The sequence below is a fragment of the Protopterus annectens genome, chromosome 2.part0 (assembly GCF_019279795.1).
Source record: "Protopterus annectens isolate FY-2018-M chromosome 2.part0, PAN1.0, whole genome shotgun sequence".
Classification (NCBI taxonomy): domain Eukaryota; kingdom Metazoa; phylum Chordata; order Ceratodontiformes; family Protopteridae; genus Protopterus; species Protopterus annectens.
This window is the reverse complement of record NC_056728.1, coordinates 805,305,676-805,318,233: the sequence shown is the minus strand read 5'-3', so window position 1 is coordinate 805,318,233 and position 12,558 is coordinate 805,305,676. Positions and strand designations below refer to the sequence as shown.

General features: G+C 45.0%; 1 protein-coding gene across 2 annotated transcripts in view; it reads right to left on the bottom strand.

Moving 5' to 3' along the window:
• Positions 1–12,558, bottom strand: part of PTPRD (protein tyrosine phosphatase receptor type D) — a 6,523,893-nt gene that overhangs the window by 735,297 nt on the left and 5,776,038 nt on the right. The gene's annotated exons all lie outside the window — the stretch shown is intronic.

Sequence of the window (12,558 nt, the reverse complement as noted above, 5' to 3'; positions counted from 1 at the left end):
TCGGGAGTCGTTGAAAGGACCACTGGGTAAAGAGCATCCATTGGAGGATCCTCATGTAAAGGCGAGCTAAGGGGAGAAGGGGAATAGCTGCTGCCATGAGTCCTAGTACCTTCAATACCAGTCTGGCTTTGACTTTGACAAATTGCAATAGAAGGGATACTTGGTTCCGGATGTCTAAAACCCTCTGCTCTGTGAGTCTGGCTGAAAGGGTCTGTGTATCCAATGTGGCGCCTATAAAAGTAATAGACTGACAAGGCGACAAGGCAGATTTTTCGAAATTTATTGAAATGCCTAGAGCTTGACAGGTTTGAATGGTGAAATCCCTGGATAGTAGAAGCTGATGTCTGGTGGTGGCAGTAAGGAGCCAATCGTCCAGATATGGAAACACCTGGAATCCCTGGCGCCTCAAGTGAGCCGTGACCACTGCAATGCATTTGGTGAACACCCGGGGGGCTGTAGTGAGACCAAAGGGCAGGGCCCTGAATTGGTAGTGACTGGCTCCCAGCCTGAAGTGGAGATATCTCCTGGAGCGTCGGTTCATTTTGATGTGGTAGTACGCATCCTGAAGATCTATCGAGCACATCCAATTGTCCTGACCCAAGAAGGGTAGAATAGACTGTAGCGTGACCATCCGGAATTTTGTTTTCTTGACAAACTTGTTTAAGTGGCTGAGATCCAGTATGGGTCTCCAGTCCCCTGTTTTTTTCGGTACCAAAAAGAATTTGGAGTAGATTCCGGATCCTTGCTGGTCTGCTGGGACTGATTGGATGACTCTTTTTGATAGCAGCTTTGAAACTTCTAATGCTGCTTTTTCCCTTAGACCGGGTGGAACGTCTGGAAGGGATCTTTTTGGTTGGGTTGGAATATGAATAAAGGGAATTTTGTAACCCTCGGATATGATCGACTGTACCCATTTGTCTTGAGTTAGGGAAAGCCAGGCTTTTGGGTACAGTGATAATCTTCCCCCAACTGCCTCCGAAGGCGGACAGCCGGGCAGCCCCTCAGGGGTGCTGAAAGGGTTTGTCAGAGAACATCTCTCTGCTACCCTGGTTTTGCGGACCTCCTCTGCCTCTGGGGTGGCATCTATTATTATTCCCCCCTCTGCCTCTAGAGGGGAATCGGCCTTGTGCGTCAGATGAGACTCCCTGGGATTGTTTTCGGAACCACATCTTTCCTCCCCTTTGACCTTTGGGATAGGGTCTAGAAGGGGTAGAAAAACGGACTCCTACGGCAGAGAGAGTCTTACCTTCCACCTCGCTCCTGGTCAATGTATCCTTCACCTGTGGACCAAACAATGATGATCCATCAAAGGGGGAATTGGTGAAGGACGCATTGAAAGGGTCCGCAAAGTTGCATAGCCGCATCCAGGCGTGCCTTCGTAAGGCAACCCCTGTGCCTGCGGCTCTACTTGCTCCATCTGCTGCGTACGAGACCAGCCGCATGGAGGAGTTAACAATTGAATTTAGGGTTGCCAACTGGGAGTTCATCGTGTCTTTGAACCCCTCAGCTGTAGGATCCTTCATCAGTTCACCCATATCCTTGAGTAAATTTCTTTGGAGACGGGTGAAGTGGCATAAGTAGTTCAGCGACCGCATTGAAAAGGTCACTGACGAGAACATCTGCTTGCCGTACCTGTCCATGGTCCTAGATTCTTTATTAGGAGGATGGACAGGAACCGAAGGATCAGCTAATTCCTTCTTTGTGGCCGCAGCCACCACCATGGCATCAACAGGGACACCTTTGGATAAAAACTGTTTGTCTTTGGGGGCAGTGATAAACTTGGATGGTCTCCTCGGGGTGGGTTCCACTGAGTCAGGAGCCGTCCAAGCCTTCCTTGCCACCACTTCCATAAGGGGGTCAAAGGGAGGGGACACCCAGGAGGTAGAAGGGCGAGAACCAAATGCCTCAAGATACACTGACTCATCCTCCGAAGGGTTAAGGGCTGGCCAATTCCCCCTCTGTTTGAGGATTTCAAGGATGTCCATAGGAGACATCCTCAGAGGGGAACGAGGGACCCTTCGATTCCTCTAAGTCAGTGTCAGAGGTGATAGACTCAGGGGAGTCAATGTGCTTCCTCTTGCACTGCCTCTTCCTAGGGGGATCTCCTGCAGGGTCAGGAGAGACCTCGGAAGAGGAGGAAATTCCCAATGGGGAATCTTGAGGAGTTGGTTCTCTGCGGTGTGAGACAAGGGGGTGAGTAGAAATCACTGCAGGCACTGTAGATGGAGGGGCTGAGGGAGCTGACTGTGGGGCAGAACCTGGTTCTAGCACGCTCCGCATGACCTCGAAGGCATCTCTGTCAGGCAAGGCCCGAGGCCCTCGCTCCGAAGAGACAAGGACCCCTCCCGGCACCGACAGAGACGGCTCCGAGGCCGATGTCGGAGCCAAACTCACTAGCGCCGAAGCCCCGAGAGGGAGAGCGGTGTCGGACAAGGGTCCGATGCCACTCACCCCCTCGGAGCCGACGAGGGAAGCCTGGCGCCGAGATCCCTCCAAAGAGGAGATCGGAGCAGACGACGGAGCCGAAATGGAAGGTATCGGATCCGACGCACCGACAGTCATGGCTCCAACAAGCCTTGGCTCCGAACTCGAAGGAGTCGGAGGAGGAATGTAATCTGGAATGGGAATAGCCACTGACTGATGAGTCGGGCTATGGAGCATTTGGGCCAGTGCCTCGGACTTAAGAAGTCTACTCACCACCCTCTGCAAATCATGGTCTGACAACCTGGAAGACCGAGAGGAATGGGTTTTGTGACTCCGCTCCGAAAGGAGAGGGGATCCTGGCGCCGAGTGCATAGATCCAATGGAGGGGGACCTGGACCTCTTTCTGTAAAATGGCTCAGATAATGGTATCAGAGCCAATGGGGACTTATCAGCCTCGGCTCCAGCCGGAGCCGAGGTAACGGTATAAGGCTTAAGAACAGATCCGATGGAGGGGGATCTGGACCTCTTTTTGGAAAGTGGCTCCGATAATGGTATCGGAGCCGATGAAGACTTATCAGCCTCGGCTCCAGCCGGAGCCGAGGTAACGGTATGAGGCCTAAGAACATCGGCTCCGGCCGGAGCCAATGACGAAGCCTGCTTCGACTTCTCAACAGTCGACTCAAGAGCAGGAGTCGACTGCTTTGAAGTTTTTGAAGGCTTCCCCGACCCAGACTGAGTCGGGGGGCCTTCAGGCTTTAACAAGCCCCGCAAGATGAGCTTGTTCTTGCGTTCCTGCAGGACTCGAGGGCTGAAACCATGGCAGACAGCACATGAGTCCTGCAGGTGCACAGGTCCCAGGCAATACACACAAGAAGTGTGACCGTCTGTCATAGACATCTTCTGACAGCACGAGTCACACTTCTTGAAGCCTGAGACCTTATCCTTAGACATTAAGGTAAGAGAGGCTGTCTCAAACACACAAAACAGACACTCTATACTAACAAAATTAAAGTTATGTAGCAAAAACACATACACACAAGCCCCTACAACACTAACTTAAAAAGGGACTGGGGTGAGGGAAGGGCCGAAGGCCTAGAACAACAATAAGAGGGGATGGGAATCGAAAATTAGGGTCGATAGAACTAAATATTAAAACTAACAATAACAATATTTCTGACTAAAAGAAAGGGGGGAATTAGTACTACCTCAAAGGTAAAAAATCCACTAACCTGCCTGAGCCGGTAGAAAAAGCACTTCATCAGCTATAGCGGCAAACGAGATCTGGGTAGTTACCGCCTAGCATTGTGGGATATAGGGGAGCCTCGAGCCGGTGGAATTAGCTCTCGAGTTTTAGTATTGGCCGAGTCAACACATCCAGCAAGAATGAAGGCGAGATTGACAACTTAACATCTACTGTTCAGTCTCAGCCTTACTACAGGATATGTACCCAAAGAGTGGCGTACAGCAACAATGGTCCCTCTCCACAAAAGTGGTGCCTCAACGGACCCTGGAAAATATCGCCCCATAATCCTGACTAGCTTGGTCTGCAAAGCTATGGAAAGGATCATCATGGACCTCATAAATAAAGATATTGGGGACCTACAGACACTGGATCCTACCCAGTTCGGCTTTGTTAAGGGCAGATCCTGCCTCTTAAACCTGGTTGACTTCTTTGAAACAGTCACCAAGGCCATTGACGAAGGGAAGGTGGTCCACACAGCCTATCTGGACCTCGCAAAAGCCTTTGATACAATACCCCACTCGGGCATTATAGATAAGCTCACCAGCTTAAATATAAACCCTATGTCACTAGATGGGTTGCAAACTGGCTCAAGGACAGAACCCACATGGTTAGAATTGCTGGAGCCATGTCAGACTCCAAACCAGTTACAAGTGGCGTCCCACAAGGCTCAGTCCTGGGACCTCTCTTGTTTGGTATATATTTCTCGGAGGTACAGGCCAACACGGAAGGACTGTGGCTGACCAAGTTCGCAGATGACTGCAAACTGGGCGCCATAATCGACTCTCCAGCCGACACAAGCATCCTCCAAAAGGGCCTCATAGAAACAGACAACTGGTGCCAGAGCCATGGCCTCAAGCTAAACGCCAAAAAGTGTATAGTCATCCCCTTTGGCAAAAACAAAGTGCCCACAAATTACCACATAGGTGGTAATCCATTAAGTACAGAAGAAGTAATTAGGGACCTGGGGACCTAAGTTGATAGCAATCTCTCATTTGACAACCACGTGGCCAAAGTGGTTAGAAAAACATTTTATATAGCCCACCTAATCATGAAGGGATTCACATCTAGATTAGGGGAGGTCATCGTGCCTCTTTACTCATCCCTCATCAGGCCCATAATCGAGTACAATGCCCCTTTTGGAATGTACCTTACCAAACACCTGCAGCAACTGGAAAGACCCCAAAAGTACCTCACCAAGAGGATCAAAGGGCTCAAACAGATGCCATATGCTGCCCGGTTAAAGAAACTCCAACTCTACTCAGTGGCATACCGCCTGCTCAGAGGTGACCTGTGCCTGACGTATGAGGCCATGTCCAACCCGGAATTAAGGGACATGCTGCACCTCAAAAAATCCAAATCCCATCGAGCTACACGCTTGAGAGACTTGAACCTCAGCACTGAGATAAATAGGACATGCTGGAGGGACAGATTCATAACCCAGAGGCTCCCTTCACTCTGGAATAAAATCCCAGTCCAGGTTAGGCAGAGTCCCTCATTGACTCACTTCAAGAGGAATCTTGATGAGTGGATGGGGGATCGTAGGTTTACCCCGGGTATCACTTCTGTGTCACTGTTAGACAGAGGCACAGTATACGAACCTCGAAAAAGGGCATAGCAAAATTCATATAAAATGGGGGCGAAAGCCAAACACATTCTGGCTAGGCTTATAAATGCCCTAGGGCAGATAGCCTAGTATGAACCTATGAACCTATTTAGGATTGGCAGGTCCAGTACTGGTCTCCAGGCTTTGTCCTTTCTGGGTACTAAGAAAAGTCTTGAGTAAAATCCTTTTCCCTGTTCTTGCTGTGGAACTTTTTGAATAGCTCCCATGTCCATAAGAGCAGCAATCCGGTTTTGTGCTTCTGCCCATTGGTTTTGTGGCAGGTCTGGCATACCTTTTGGTTTTGGAAGCATGTGGAAGTGGAACCTGTAACCCTGAGAAACAATATTCAGCATCCATTGGTCCTGGGTGATCATGTGCCAATTTTTTGAGAAAAGTGCTAGCTTTCCCCCTAGGGATGCTGTCAAAAGGTAAGTGCTTGGCATTGGTAGAGGGAAGTCATTGGGACTGTTTCCTATAAGGTTGTGATTTGTCTTCCCCTCCTTTGGGGGCTGAAGCACCCCATTGTTTAGGTCTGTTGGAGCCTTGGGGCTGAGATCTGCCTCTTGGGCACCTGTATCTGCCTCTTTGTGGCCTGTCTGACACTGCAAAGGACCAATTTTTTGAAGGCCAGTTTCTGCTAAATCTAGGCGGTTGAACCTGTAAGAATTCTTTCACTGTCTGCATTGACTTTGCTTTATCCTCCATTTTCTTTAACACCTCTTCTGCCTCAACACCAAACAAAGTATCATGCTATAATGGAGCATCCAATAATTTTACTTTAACATGGTCAGGTAAACTTTGTTCTTTTAACCAAGCATGCCTTCGAATAACAGAGCCTGTAACTGCGGCTCTACAAGAAGCCTCTAATGAATCAAAACCACATTGCAGAGTATGCTTTCCCACTTGTTCAACTGCATGCAATAAATCCTGCATTTCCTTGCTGTCAGGACTTTCTGTATTTGAAACCATTTTCTGTTTTAGCAATGACATGAGGTACTGTTGATATTTAAGCATGTGAAACTGGCAGTTTAAAGCTCTTACAGCTAAAGTAGCAGAAGTGTCAACTTTTTTCCCCCATCTGTCCAGAGCTCTGTAATCCCTATCCGAGGGGACAGGATTTTTAGCAGTGGAAGCCTTAACCCCTTTAGGACCCTGAGAAATTGTTTCTGGGTCTGCAGCAGGGTTTTTGTAAAGAAATTTATGAGAGTCAGGGACCCTGTAGTATCTGTCTGGCTTGACTGGTGCAGTGGGTAAAGAATCAGGAGACAAACTGGATTCAGAAAAAAACATCATCAACAGTATCAAGCACAGGGGGGATAGCCAGGGGCCTGTGCTGAGACAATAAAAGGAAGTCTCTGAGCCTTTTCTTGGATTCTGAATAATCCTGGCTCTCCCAATGGAAATGCTCCCTCATGGTGTGCAGGGTTTCCCCAAAAGAATAATCCTCAGGCGGAGAGGCTGAAGGTATGGGCTCTTCTGCATCAGAGTCCTCATAGGGAGGGAGAGAATATCCCTGATCAGAAGAGGAATCAGAGGAAATGGAAACCTGGTCAGAAGAATCATAGTCAGTGTCTTGCCTAGGCCTTTTGTAAGGAGGGGGATGGGAACCCCTGATTAAAGTAATTAGGTCTTCGGCCATTTTAAGCATCTGTTTCTTTGGCAAGGATTACTGCTCTGGAGAATGCTGTACTTGTTTCCTTGTCTTTAATGGTGTTTTTGACTTTGCCTTTGCTGCTGTAGTGGGCTTAATTGTAAGCTGTGAAGGTCTGAAAACATCCTCAGAAGCTGATGCCTGCTAAGCGGCTCCGGACCCATCTGAGGGTATAGTTTCCATAGGCCCAGTACCTTGAGTTTCCACAGGCCTTGGTGTCTCCACATGGCTGTTGGTTACGGCCTGTGGCTCTGAGGTAGCGGGTGTCAGGGGTTGCGAAAGCACCTCACTGAGAACCAGTGAACTGGCGACTGGTCTAGAAGAGGCTTCGTCATCGGTTTTGGACCTCAGATGCCTGTCCTTTTCTTTGTCTTTGCGTTTTTTATAAATTCCGGTCATCAGCTGTTCCGACGGCATTATGTAATTAAACCTTCAGCCAAAATAATGTAAAACAAAATCAAACTGACGTTTAATAGTGCGTTTATTGAATCTAGCACAAAACCGACAACTAGTAACGTCGTAGTCAGGGCCTAGGCAAGGAATACAGTAACAGTGAAAGTCCTTATGAGGTATTTGCTTCCCATAAGAAATACAATTATTAACTTTTACTGACATCGGTCTGAAGCAAGAAAAAGTTTTCCCAATGGGGTACTTAGCTTTATTGAAGACTTTGGTTCTGAAACTCAATTTTGAAAATCTCAGGAGTCGGCCGACCGGCACTTGCAAACTGCTTTTGCTTCGGGCACCGCGCAGCAAGAAAGACTAAAGAAAATGGCGTTGGTTGTGACTTTTATAACCCTGGAGCACTGACGTCAGGGAAGAGGCAACAGCAACCGACGCCGGACCAAGACTTTGGAACTCGGGCTGACTGCGATTCGCCTGCCAGCAGGATTACCCAAGTGTAATGACTGCAACAGTGAAACACAATGAACATCAGACTCTTAGCGGACTCCCTGGTTTAAAAAAAATAAATAAATAAAAGTTTAGTGCTGCATGTTGACTGTAAAGATAAATGATAAAAAAGTCAAGAAAGTCAAGACTGTGGGGTACATGTCAAACTGAGTGAGCATATGTAACAAAAAGCTTCGGAAACATTTAGGAACAACTCAGTTTTAAGTATATCACCAAGGTACACTGATTAACATTGCTGTCTCACAATATTTGGCTATTGAATTTGGTTCCCATTTGGGAGTACCTGCATGTATAATCTGTATTTTCTTCCAGTTTCACATATGTTTTCAATGGGGCCTTAGTTTTTGTAGTATGGAATCAAAACCTCTCCTTCTTGTATTCCACTGTCACACTTCCACTTTTGTTTATCAAGCCCAGAGTAAGGAGGTTAAGCACTTTATCAAAACAGAGTATCTTGTTACAGAGCTGAGCTGTACCTTCACTTACTGCCCAAACCCCAGGGTAGGTCAGTAGTGGGGGAGTGGGGTTTTCAGCCAAACCAGGGGTGTCAGTCAGACAGATTCAAACACTGTGTAATGAAACTGGTGCTTCTCTGTGAACTCAGCAAAGAAAAGAGAAAAAAATGGATTTTGTTTTTCATATACATGGCTGTGCTGGGGCTAACCCAATCAACAAAGGATAAATAAATAAATGTACATACAAAGTACACTCAAAAGTAATGACAACTGTCTTTGACTAGTGATCGGGACACTGGAGGGTCCAGATGGGGAGGAAAGGACTGAGTGACCAGTGCAGCCTCGACCATCCTGGAGAAAAAAAGGCTGCATAGGATCTTTGCAACAGCAGCAAGCTCTAATCTGCAAGCTGTATACTGCTTGGTCTGTAGGCTGTGCATGCATGGAAGAACTCATGCATCTCCTGATGGCAGCTATTGCAGAGCTCATAATGCTGCTGTGAGGTGGTAGGACAGTGGGGCATACTCCCCAGGGCAGAATGATGTGACACCAGTGACCTCAATTACTTCACTTTCCCCAAACATGGATCAACTTGAGCCCTGAAGGGAGGCTATGGTGGGTCCGCTACACCCATTGAACAAAGAGATGAGCTGATGGCAGCTGAACATCAGCTGTGAGGAGGGGGATAAATGCGTACTTAAATAGTAATGAGGCAGACTAAATACTGCAAACAAAAAATCAAACAGCAGGGGAACCCACAGGAAGTTTAATGTACAACAAAGAAAATAACTCAACAATAAAGTTTTTAGAAGAAGTTTTTGCTGCGTGCTCCAGTTTCCCCTCATGTTCCAGAGACATGCAGTTGTTGCACTGGACACTTTAAATTGACCATAAGTGTGAGATATGCATAGGTGTGTGTGGTGGTATGGAATAACACCCACAAAAGCGCTAGCCACCTGGTTGTGTGAACCTTGGATCTAGATGATTGTCATTGCTGAAATGATACCCCAACCCCAAGTACAAAAAATGTGAAAAGGGGTTGTGGATGGAGAGGTATGAAACTAAAACAGTATGACAAATATTTGTCGTGGTGAGTAATCGTAATGTCCACATCAAACAAGAAAAAACAAAGACTGCAAAGAGGAAACGCAGTGCAGATTGATAAGATTTGATTGAAACATAGAAGCGGTACTGCTGTAATAGTGCCAAGCAGTGACATTTGTCCTGAGAAAAGCAATCACTGTTTTGGAGTAGGGAATCACTGCAGCCCACCTTCATACTCCCTACATAAGCATACTCATTCCGAGAGGAAAGGGTGAACAGGACATAATAAGTGAGTATAATCTCACAGTGTAACTCATCTCCAAGAAAATACACCTATGAAAACAATCCTCTGGGGAAATGGGAACAGAAACCTATTTATCAATATAACATTTTCACCATGCTGTGGCACTAGCCTTTTTAGTGCCTCTCTCATATACGTCTTACCTTTTTCAGTGTCTCTCTCACATGCATGTCATTTCCTTTCTTGCTTATGATCATCCTGTTATTTTCCCCTAAGCCCTACCAAAAACGCTGTCAGTTTCTTCCTATTTGCCCTCATAACTGGAGACAGCATTAAACCTAAGGCCTTAGCAGTGATCCATGGATTCGGAGGAGTATATGTAGACTGAAAGCCTAAGAGCTACCTATGAACCTAATTACAAGGCAACAGAAGCAGTTACAAATTATTATAAAGTTAAGAACATTATTAGTAACCTAGGGTCAAACCCCTCCCCACCCGTGTGTGTGTGTGTGTGTGGGGGGGGGGGGGGTGATAATTCTGTCCATCAAGTATAACAAATACTCCATTAAGAACAAATTGCGAAATTCCATTAGGTGTAATAGCAAAAATATCTGAAGAGCTCATTTTATATACAACTCTGGGATAAATTAATACTATTCAAAGAATGAAATACAAACGCAAGTATAGAACTGGGGATGTCACAGAAAAACGATCAAAAGAAGAAAGAGGAGTTACAGCTGTTAAGTATAGTTTCATGAAATGCAATAAAAAATAAATTATGTGGCCATAGTTACCTATAGCATTATCTACTTCTAGACTTCTTGAGAGAGAGTTATCAGGCTTATCATTAGAGTTCATAACAAAACTGCTACCTGCACATATAAAATCAAAAGTACATGCATTGTGTTTCAGCTGGGCAGTTGTATTCAGCAAAGATATTCAGTGCTGCCCAGTGTTACTTTCACAGGATACGCTATAGCACAGGAGTTCTAATACTGTCCAAAGCTAGTGGCCTCTTGATTAGACCAACATCTTGGAAAATATTTTTTTGTACTACTACTTCTACTACTAGTACTACGGACAGATTATAAGGGTCAGAGTACATAAAAATGAATGATTATGCTAGGATGACAGTCACTCTGTCATCATCCAACTTTGAAATATGGAAAGGAAGTGCAAGCGCATTTGCTATGTACTTTGACTGGGAGACCACTTCATTGTTCACCAATAACACGACAATTTGCAAGTTCTTTTTTTAACTTTCTGAAGTAATTAAAAATTACCTTATTAGGGATGGAAAATTTTAGAAAAGTAAGCCCTTTTGTCCCTTCTTAAGCTACGCTTTTTTTCACGACTAATATAATTTCTGAACCTTAAGTAATATATCCTTTTCTGCTGTACATTTTATAAATTTTATGATTCCATCAACAGGATTATTTTTGTTGAGTTTGCCATGCAATTTGCATAAAACTGTATGTGTTCAGAAATGCATAGCCTAATAATATTACAAAACTTGCAGGCAATATCCTGAATATTTGGGTCAAAAAGGTCAGTATCACTATTGGTTTACCTAAGACTATCATTTATTGCATGACAGTTTCCACTGGTAAACTATAAGAGAGATGATATACTTATGACTGAGTTTGATTTTACCCAGTTTTATAATATGTGGTAATAAAGTGGGTATAACCATGGACTGGGAGAAGAAGATCCTAGATTTGTCAGTCTAGTATCTATGATATTGCCATTTATTGTCAGATTTCATACTATTTTTCCACATTCTTCTGAATAGCATAGTTAATACCTGGACATACTTACTTGATATGAAGTACTTTACTGGCACACATGGAGGCATAGAATAGGAATAAAAGAAGACAGTACTGCGATGCTCCACCAAGAATCAAACTTTCTCATGAGACAACCGGTTAACCCAGACTGTGACAATTAAAGCCATCAAGTTAATTAGGTTAACTGTAGAGCTTATTAATGACAATATTATCAAATGAACGCAACTTTTCAAACAAGATACACAACATGTAGAGCTGCAGTAATGTCTGGCAGTTAGCACAGTGGACTAAGGCTCTGAGCAGTTGACAAACTGCTTCCTGTGGTACAGGGTTTGATCTCCTCGGCATTCAGTTGCCTACTGTGTGAATCTGAACAACCCACTTAACCAGACAATATTTGGGGCAACTGAGGAACAGGGTTAAGGTCCCCAATGTTCTCCTGAACCACATGCCTAACAACTAACTATGAAGCCATGACTTCTTATGATTTCATAGTGAACAAATATGTTGATTCTGCTTTTAAATTGCAAATACAAGGTCCACTACAAGCAAGGATAGCTGAAATATATTTTATACCATTAGATCATAAATTAATTGACTGACAATGACCCAGACAGCAGCAATACCAGGGCTAACATAATGCTTGCTGTAATAGGACTTACAGTTTTTTCCAAGACTAAAATCTTGGCTGTGGCACTTGCAACAAATGACACTGTAATGCACTCTTCTGATCAAAGCTTACTGTTCCAGGTGGCCAACTGATAAGGAAAAAATAGCTAAAAATAAACCTCTCATACAAGAAAGGACAACTGGTTTGGGCTTAGTACAACCTAAGCATTGAGACCTGTCAGGAATTAAGACAGGCTCCTTAACACCGTGCTTCCCACATCTGTTTAGTACAACAAGCTTTCCGAGTTTGATTTGCAGACAACCACAAATGTAATTCCATGTGAAGTATCAGCAGAATGTTACATAAACAATGAAGCTGGGAGACGGCCTTTCCATACTAAAGCAGAAAGGACGACTAGAAAAGAGTAAAGACCACCAGATTAGAATATTACAGAAAACCCAAAAGTGCCGCTTTCAATACGCTAGTGGTATAACTAAGCAATCATTTTAAATGTCCGACCCACTAAAGTGAGTGCAGAAATACAGAGACTGAAAGGCCAAAAGAACGGACTTACATATACTATGTCTG